Source organism: Dendrobium catenatum, unplaced genomic scaffold (assembly GCF_001605985.2).
Source record: "Dendrobium catenatum unplaced genomic scaffold, ASM160598v2 fragScaff_scaffold_621, whole genome shotgun sequence".
Taxonomy (NCBI): domain Eukaryota; kingdom Viridiplantae; phylum Streptophyta; class Magnoliopsida; order Asparagales; family Orchidaceae; genus Dendrobium; species Dendrobium catenatum.
Genome location: NW_021319083.1, coordinates 18,394,100 through 18,402,295, shown reverse-complemented (window position 1 = coordinate 18,402,295; position 8,196 = coordinate 18,394,100).

Genomic DNA, 8,196 nt, shown 5'->3' with positions numbered 1-8,196 from the left:
TAAGTTTTCGAGTCGAGTCGGGCTGAGCTCGAACTCGAGCTCGTTTATCAATCGAGCTCGATTATAGGCTCGAGCTCGAGCTTGAAGCTCGATAAGCTCGGGTCGCGAGCTCGTTAACGAGTCGAGTTCAAGCCAGCTCACGAGCCAGCTTGACTCGGTTACACCCCTAGATGCCTTAAGCTAATGCAGGGGAAGGTTTTATGAATCCTCCTCCATAAGAGTATTAAATCCATTTTATACATATTTTTTATTTTGTATCTTTTTTTATTTAAATTTTGTTACATTAATTTTTATCTATTCCTTTTGTTAATGCATATTCTTTCCTCTATTTAAAAGCCTCATGCATTTAAATAAAATTTTGTCTATCTTACCACATACTAATTTTTTATTTGAGATAAACATATGAGAACAAAAACAATAAAAGAGAAGGATAAACATAAGAAAGTATGATGAGAGATTTATATGATTTGATAATATTTTTTTATATTTATGTTCACACAAAAAATATTATATTTAATTATAAAAAAATATCCAAATATTTACACATTCAAATATTTCTCTCATTTTCTCCCATTTTCACATCTTTCTAGTTTTCACCATCTGATCACTATATCTCTTCCTCTTATCTCTTATATGAAAAAGTCAACAAAGCCCATACAGCAACTAAATGGTCTAAAAAAGGAAAGAAAAAAATATATAGGGCATGATGAGTCCAGTCCACTAGGATGCAAAGAACACAAACAAGAAAAAGTAAGCAATGAAAAAAATACAGTAGGATTTAATGCGGGAAAACTCAAAATAAGAAAAAATTAGGAATCCACATCACACTAAGAAATCCATAATAAAAATTAAAAGAAATTATATAGATATCTTTTTCTCTGATTCACTCCTTGTCTCTCTTCTCTTCACACACATGTTTTATGTAGAATTGGAACATTTATTTGGTCTGGTGACCTGACGTAGCTCCACGTTCGGATGCTAGTAAAATGATGTCAGGTTCTCTTATTCTTTACCGCACGGCCCGACAACCCGACCCGGACCGGTCACGGGATTGCTATGTATTGGCTGATTTGTGCAGACCGGGGTATTGCTCGGTATTGCTCGTATTGCTCGATATTGCTCGGCAATAACGAGAAATACCATTCTGTGAAGAGCAATATGAAGGTTTTGTCTTGGTATTGCTCGGTATTGGTCTTTACAGAGCTGTATTTCTCGTTCTTGCCAAGCAATACCGAACAATACCTAGCAATATCGAGCAATACCTAGCAATATCGGGTTCCGGTCTGGGTCGGGTTGTCGGGCCGCGCGGTAAAGAGTAAGAGCACATGGCGACATGTTATTGGCGTCCGGACGTACAGCTACGTCAGGACACCTGACCTAATAATTGTTCATAGAATTGACAAAGATATATACATAAAACCACCCCAACAGACGCAACCCTTCAATTAAACATGAAAAACAAGAAAGAAAACTATCAAACCATACTTGTAGTGCCGAGATGCTAGGGCTTGAAGCACTGTAGTGTTTTACTCTTTGTCTCCAACTTGACTAGCAACGTTGGGATTTGGAGCATCGTGGTACTTCGCTCTCTGTCTTCATTTAGATGTGGTGCTCAAGTATACAACGCCACAATGTTGTACAATTGTATGGAAAAAAAAAGTTTTTTTGGAGAAAGTCCCCCAAACCCAAGCAAGGGAGGCCCCCATTGCAAACCCCAGATAAACCCGACTGGTAATACTAAGGTTTAAGACAATCATTCAACCCGATTGATTAACACAATTATATTTTACACAAAGCTAGAAGTCAAGTCCACTAAGGGGTTGTGTGGCAATAAGTAGGATTTAACTTTAGTGGGATTTAAAAAATTCCGCAAGTCCGAATTTAGTAAATCTTGAAGGTGTTAAATCCTTCAAACTATTTAGTATGATATATGTTAAATCCTGAAAAACTGTTTGGCAACATAATCGAGGATTTAAGGAGGTTGGTTCATTTATAGATTAAATTTAATGAATTTTAATTTTAATTTGCATGTTAAATATGAATTACTTGTTAACTTTAATATTAATTATCTTTAATAAGTTGTAATGATAAATAATATAACGCGAGTAATTTACTTATTACAAATTATCAGATTAGTTATTTAAGTGTTAATTATCAAATTAATTATTATATTACTCGTTATCTAATAATATTTTTGAACCCTAATTAATTTGTTAATTATTGTTGAAATTAGAAATTATTTAACAAATACTCATATTAATGATTTAAGAATTATTTAATTAGTAATAATGATTAATTCTATTATTAATTATCTCATTGATCACTTAAATATTCAAATTCTAATTGATTATTATTTACAATATTAAGTATATAATTAACTATTTTTATTTTAAATTATATAAATTAAACTAATTAAATGACTAATTATACTACTAATAAATTAGTTAAGCTAAATTAGATTACTCAATTATATAGCTAATTATTTAATTAATATAATTAGTTATCAATATTTAAAAAACCAATTATAGTACTAATCAATTATTTAATTATTTAAAATTATATAAATTAAACTAATTAGGTAATTATTATTTAGTAATAATGCTAACTTTGATTAATTTTTAATTAAATGTAGGGTTTGCTTAATTTTAAACTTATTCCAGTTTTCGCTTTTCCTCGTTGTCATTTTTTCGTGGCCGCTTCAGCTTTGCGTGATGCACAATGGGAGCTCGCTAGCTGCTTCGCCTCCTTCAAATGCGTCAGATAGGAAGTCACGAAGTAAGCCCACCGCTGCTTAGGTAACATTTGCCTCCTTCATTCACGACGGGAGCAAGCTCATAAGTCGTAAATCTCATTATTTGTAAATTCTTAAATCCACCGAATCGATGGATTTACTAAACCCACACTGTAAATCCGTAAATCCAGGATTTACTGAGGACTAAGATTTGTTGAGATCGAGTTCAAAAACAGTTTGACAGGATTTATTGTAAATCCAACATAAATATGAGCATAAATATGATATCAAACAACCCCTAAGTTTGGATTAATTATTACGCGTGGAGACCGGATACAGAAAATTGTCAGATTTGTCTATGTGAATACAAACTACAATTTTATTGTTTACAAAGACAAATTTTAACGATTCTCTGTCCAATATCTACATATAATAATCTCTCTAAGTCCTAAGTTTGAAGTTTCCAAAAGGGAGTATACATATACGCTTCCCTATCCAAACGAGCTACCGTCAAACTCGGTTCAAGCTTCCAGCTACAGAGTCTTCACACAATCACACTAACGCAACTTCCATTCCATCTCATGGAACCTCCTCCAATTGTCAGCCACCGCCAGTAACCTGAGCCTCTTTGCCTGCTGCGGACCATAATAGAGGAATCGCTTGCAGTCGTTTCCTTTCAGATGATCGTAGTCGACCACCGCAACACGCTGTCGACCACAGAGAGGTCATCATCAATCTCCTTCACTACACATCCTCACTAGTCGCCGAACACTTCAACATGCACCGGCCACTGAAGCGACCTCTTCATCCACCAAGAGATGCTTTCAGCTGCTGGTTTATAGGGTTTTGAGGTATGTAATATATTAGGCATAAACATGATCCAGAGTTTGGCAAGGGATTTTTGACTTCAAATTTGAGAAGGATTTATGCCAAAAACTGATAGAGAGTGTGAATCAAATGATGATCAAAGTTGGGACTGACACAGCCCAGTAGTCAAATTTATTTTTTACTCAAAAGTTTAAGCTTGTAGGCGAGGATTAATCACTTGATTATTTTACATCAGTTTATTTTTAACTATCTAATGTGAAGGTCGACCCAAAGTCTCGTGACTTAACAATTTTCCCTTCGTATGAAAGCTCTTCACTCTGGTTATCTCTCTCTCTCTCTCTCTCTCTCTCTCTCTCTCTCTCTCAAATGGTATCATCAATTATGATGCATCAAGGGCCTACTCAATCATGTGGTGACATTTTGAGAGTCGTCCGCTTTGAACTCTGCACAACTATAGTGCAAAAAAAATTTATGCGACCCACAATAGCATAAATCACCCGATCCCAACAAAACAATCATCTCATATGCCACTTTGATACAATTATGTATTGGAGAGGAATAACAACCATCTGCTACTGTGATATTTCTTCAAATATGAATGCAAACAAATATTTTTCTTGCCTTCTTCTCGCAAAGATCTTCTCCTTTCTGAATCTAGAATTAACACAGTAAGAGAAAGTCATGATCTTTTCATTGCTCTCTCAAAACTTGAGTCTAAATCCCACCTGGAACTTTTTTGAAATTGCTACAATACTTCTTATGTTTCCTACAAAAATACCCGAACTTTGTTGTAGTAGTTGTTGCCCTTTCTTTGTTTTGATATGATTTGTTCTTCTTGTGAATCTTTCGTGACACGGGATGATAAGGGTAGCTAAAAAAAGGAATATATACACACAGATACAAACACGAGGATTTTCATAAATTTGATAATTGTAATTACCAATCATACAAGAAAGCTAAATCTTACACATCTCTCAAAATTAATTAATAATTCTCATGTTATTCCCTCCCATAAACAACTCAAATTAACTCTTGTTATATGATTTACAATAATGAGGATATTGTATGTCATATTAAGAGAACTCTAAATTTATCTTCATATCATCTGACAATCTCCCATTCGGAGAGATTAGTTTTTCATGAACTTGATTACTTGTCAATGGCTAAATATATATCCAAGCGACACCCCAAAAATATTGTTATAATAATGGGCAAGCACTATTCAATTTCAACTAGTTTGAATTGTATCTCATCTAAAAGCTATGAAAGACCTCCTCCGAACACTTATTGTACACCAAAATGATCCATCAATATCAAATGTGCAGCTGATACCAAATTTCATACCTATATTAAAAAATTTCATACCTCAAAAGTTATTGTGTCTTCTCTCTAAATGATTCACTTGTATGATTTGGTACCAGGGTTGACTACGCAATAACAAGCATTATCCACTTGAACATCTTCAAAGTATCTTTTCTTAACTTGTGCCTCCTTTTATTCTAAAAACTTTTCTATAATCTAGAGGGTAACTCTCCTTTGCTGCCACAAATTGCAATGATTCAGTAACGTTGTTGAATGCAATGAATAACCATTCACACAAATCAACTATATTTAGGGCTCGGTAGTCAACACAGAATCTTCCTTCTTCTTGAACAGTAAAACTGGGCTAGAAAAAGGACTCACACTCGACCTGATGATCCCCGCCTCCAACATTTCTCATGTTAGCTTCTCAATTTGGTCCTTCTGCTTTTGAGGGTAGCAGTACGGATGGACACTAATTGGTGACACCCCCAACCTTAGGGTGATAGCATGTTTCTGCTCCCATGATGGTGATAAGCATTGAGGTAGCTGAAAGACCTCACTGAACTACTGTACAAGTGGCTGCACTGAAAGGGGAATGTCCCCCTTTCTTCTTGTTTGATTCCTTCTAAAGCTCTATAGTTCCACAAGAAATTCTCCTTCCAACTCCTGTATGATTCATACCATGGTTTTGAGGGACACCATAGTTTTGGACAACCCTACATCTTCTCTGATCACCACCATTCTTCCCTTCACTATCAGCTACATCGTTTGTGCTCCCCAATTGACCTTGGTATTTCCCAAGGTTTGTAGCCAGCTCATCCCCTAGATGATATTAGTGCTCCCTATCTCCAATGGAAGAAATTTCTCTCACATGAACCCCTTGTATAGTCAGCACCACTCCCCTTACACACTCCTCTACCCGTCTCCACCTTCCCAGTGCCCATCATCACCCCATAACACCATGTGTCCACCAATTTGGGGTGAAATTGGTCTATGACCTAGTTAGAGATGAAATTGTGAGTAGCCCCACTGTCTATCAGTACCACCATCTCCCTGACTACTATTTCTTCATTCACCTCCATGGTGTGATTTGGAGTAAATCTAATAACTGAGTTAAAGGAGAGCTCTGCTATGTATAGATGCAGCTCTTCGTCCTCTATCACTTCCTCCCTATCCTATCCCTCCTCAGCTTTCTCGTCGTCACAGATGATGAGAACATGAAGAGTTTATTCCTTACACTTATGCCCCGGGGTATACCTCTCATCGTATTGGAAACACAATCCCTTCGCTTTCTTCTTATGCAGCTCCTTTTTAGTGAGCTTTTTGAAATTTTCCCTCCTTTGGGGCCTCTCGAAAACTACCAAATGTCGGCCCTTTTAATGCTAAAAATGTGGTGGTCATCCGATACGAGCTTCTTGGGCTACTGACCCTGGCCCCCGTTTGAGCCTTTTCATGAAGTTCCCCTCCAGCACAGTCTCCGACAGCCGATTTAGTTGACTCGCTAGGTACTTAAATCTCTTGCGATATTTTGCCACCGAGCCTTCTTGGGTCATGGCAAAGAACTGCTCATAGAAGTCCCCTCCCTTGTTGGTTTGAAAATGTTCCACTTAACACTCCTTGAACTGCCTCCAACTCCGTACAGGCCATCTCATGTCTTTCCATTGGTGCCACGCCAATGAATTCCCTTTCAAACATAGGCCAATTGTCGTCAATCTCTCATCCTCCGTCAACCCATCGTCGGTAAAATATCTCTTTACCTTGCAAATCCACTTGTGTGTATCCTCCCACTCAAAGATTGTCATCTTCAGCTTCTTCAACTTCGGATCTCCTTCATTTTTTCTAATTCCTCCGTAATTTTCCGCTCCCCTAGTGGGTGTGTAATAGCCTAAATGTTGACTCTGCCAAATATTTTTTTATGGAGTCAATATTAGTCCAAATCACAAACCGTCTTCGCCATAACATTTTTATTGTAATATTTTACTTGCAATATTTTTTTCGTAATTTTTGGGTTCTGATAAAAATTGTTTAGAAATTGTTACCTTTTGGTACAAGTGAGGATTTTGTATCCTTTTTACAAGATTTCACAAATATTTTTTAAATAGAATGATTTATTTTATGAATATTTTTGTATAATTTTTAAAGCCCAAAATGATTTATATGAACTTCATATTGAAATATTGATTAAATTAATTGTATAATATTAAATTATTATTTTATTCAAAATATCTCAATGCATTATCTTTTTAAATCTTTAAATACTTTTTTTTTTCTCTTCTTACATTCGCAACATAGAATGAATAAGAGAATATGAAAAATAAGTGAGGAGAGAGAAAAGAGAAGTCCGGATTTGGAGGTTGCAAAATGATTTTCGTTAGTCGACTTAGTTGGGAGAAGCACTCGTCTCGCTATAAGGAATCTTTACCCTATTTATGATTTCTAAAATTTTATGTTTTTGATATTTTTTTGATCAAATTTGTGTTTTGTTACAAAAAAATGAGAATAATTTCGTATTAATAAAATTTTCACCGTGTAATTTTTTATATGTTATATAGATTGAAATTAAGAACGTTTTGAGTATTTATTTTAGATTTTTTACCCGATGATTTTGTTGACCTCCATATAATATCCAAAGAAGAATAAAAATGAAATGTATACCTCCTCCAATCCATCGGGTCCATGAATATTGCCGGATATCCCGCATACCTCGTTCGATCGAAGAGATTCCGAAATCCAGCAAGAAATCCCGCTGCTACAGTCCTATCTCTGCGAGCGGCGCCGAATCCATCTCTTCTCCGTAATTTCTGCTCAAATCCCACAAAACTAGCCTCGATCGTCGCTCTTTGACGCCTTTAAAAGCCGAACGAATGGAGCCTTCAGGAAACGATCGCTCTTCCCTCGTCTCTCTCCATTCGCTGCTCTTCCACGCTCGGTTCCACTCACGATTCCATTCTCCGCTCTCTACTTCTCCCTCCGTAAGCTCCCGACCTCCTCCCGTCCGACCTCTTGCTTCTCCAATCCAGTGAGGAAGACAGAGAGAGAGAGAGAGAGAGAGGAGCTCTCTTGCATACCCGATCCCTCTGAAGCCGCAGACCTTCTCCTAGAGCTCTGGCCGAACCCAACCGACCCCATCCTGCCGAGCTCCTCTTGCCGACCGGCTCTCACCCGCCTCCCTCCTTCCTGTTCCGATCGGAAGCTACGACATTTTGAACGGAGACAAGAACGGGAGCTCGCGTGTAGTGAAGGTAACATTTTCCCTTCCACGCGCTTCTTCGGCCTGATCCCGTAAAAACTGAGAAGAGAGGGGGAGGGATTTGTTCATTTTTATTTATTTATTT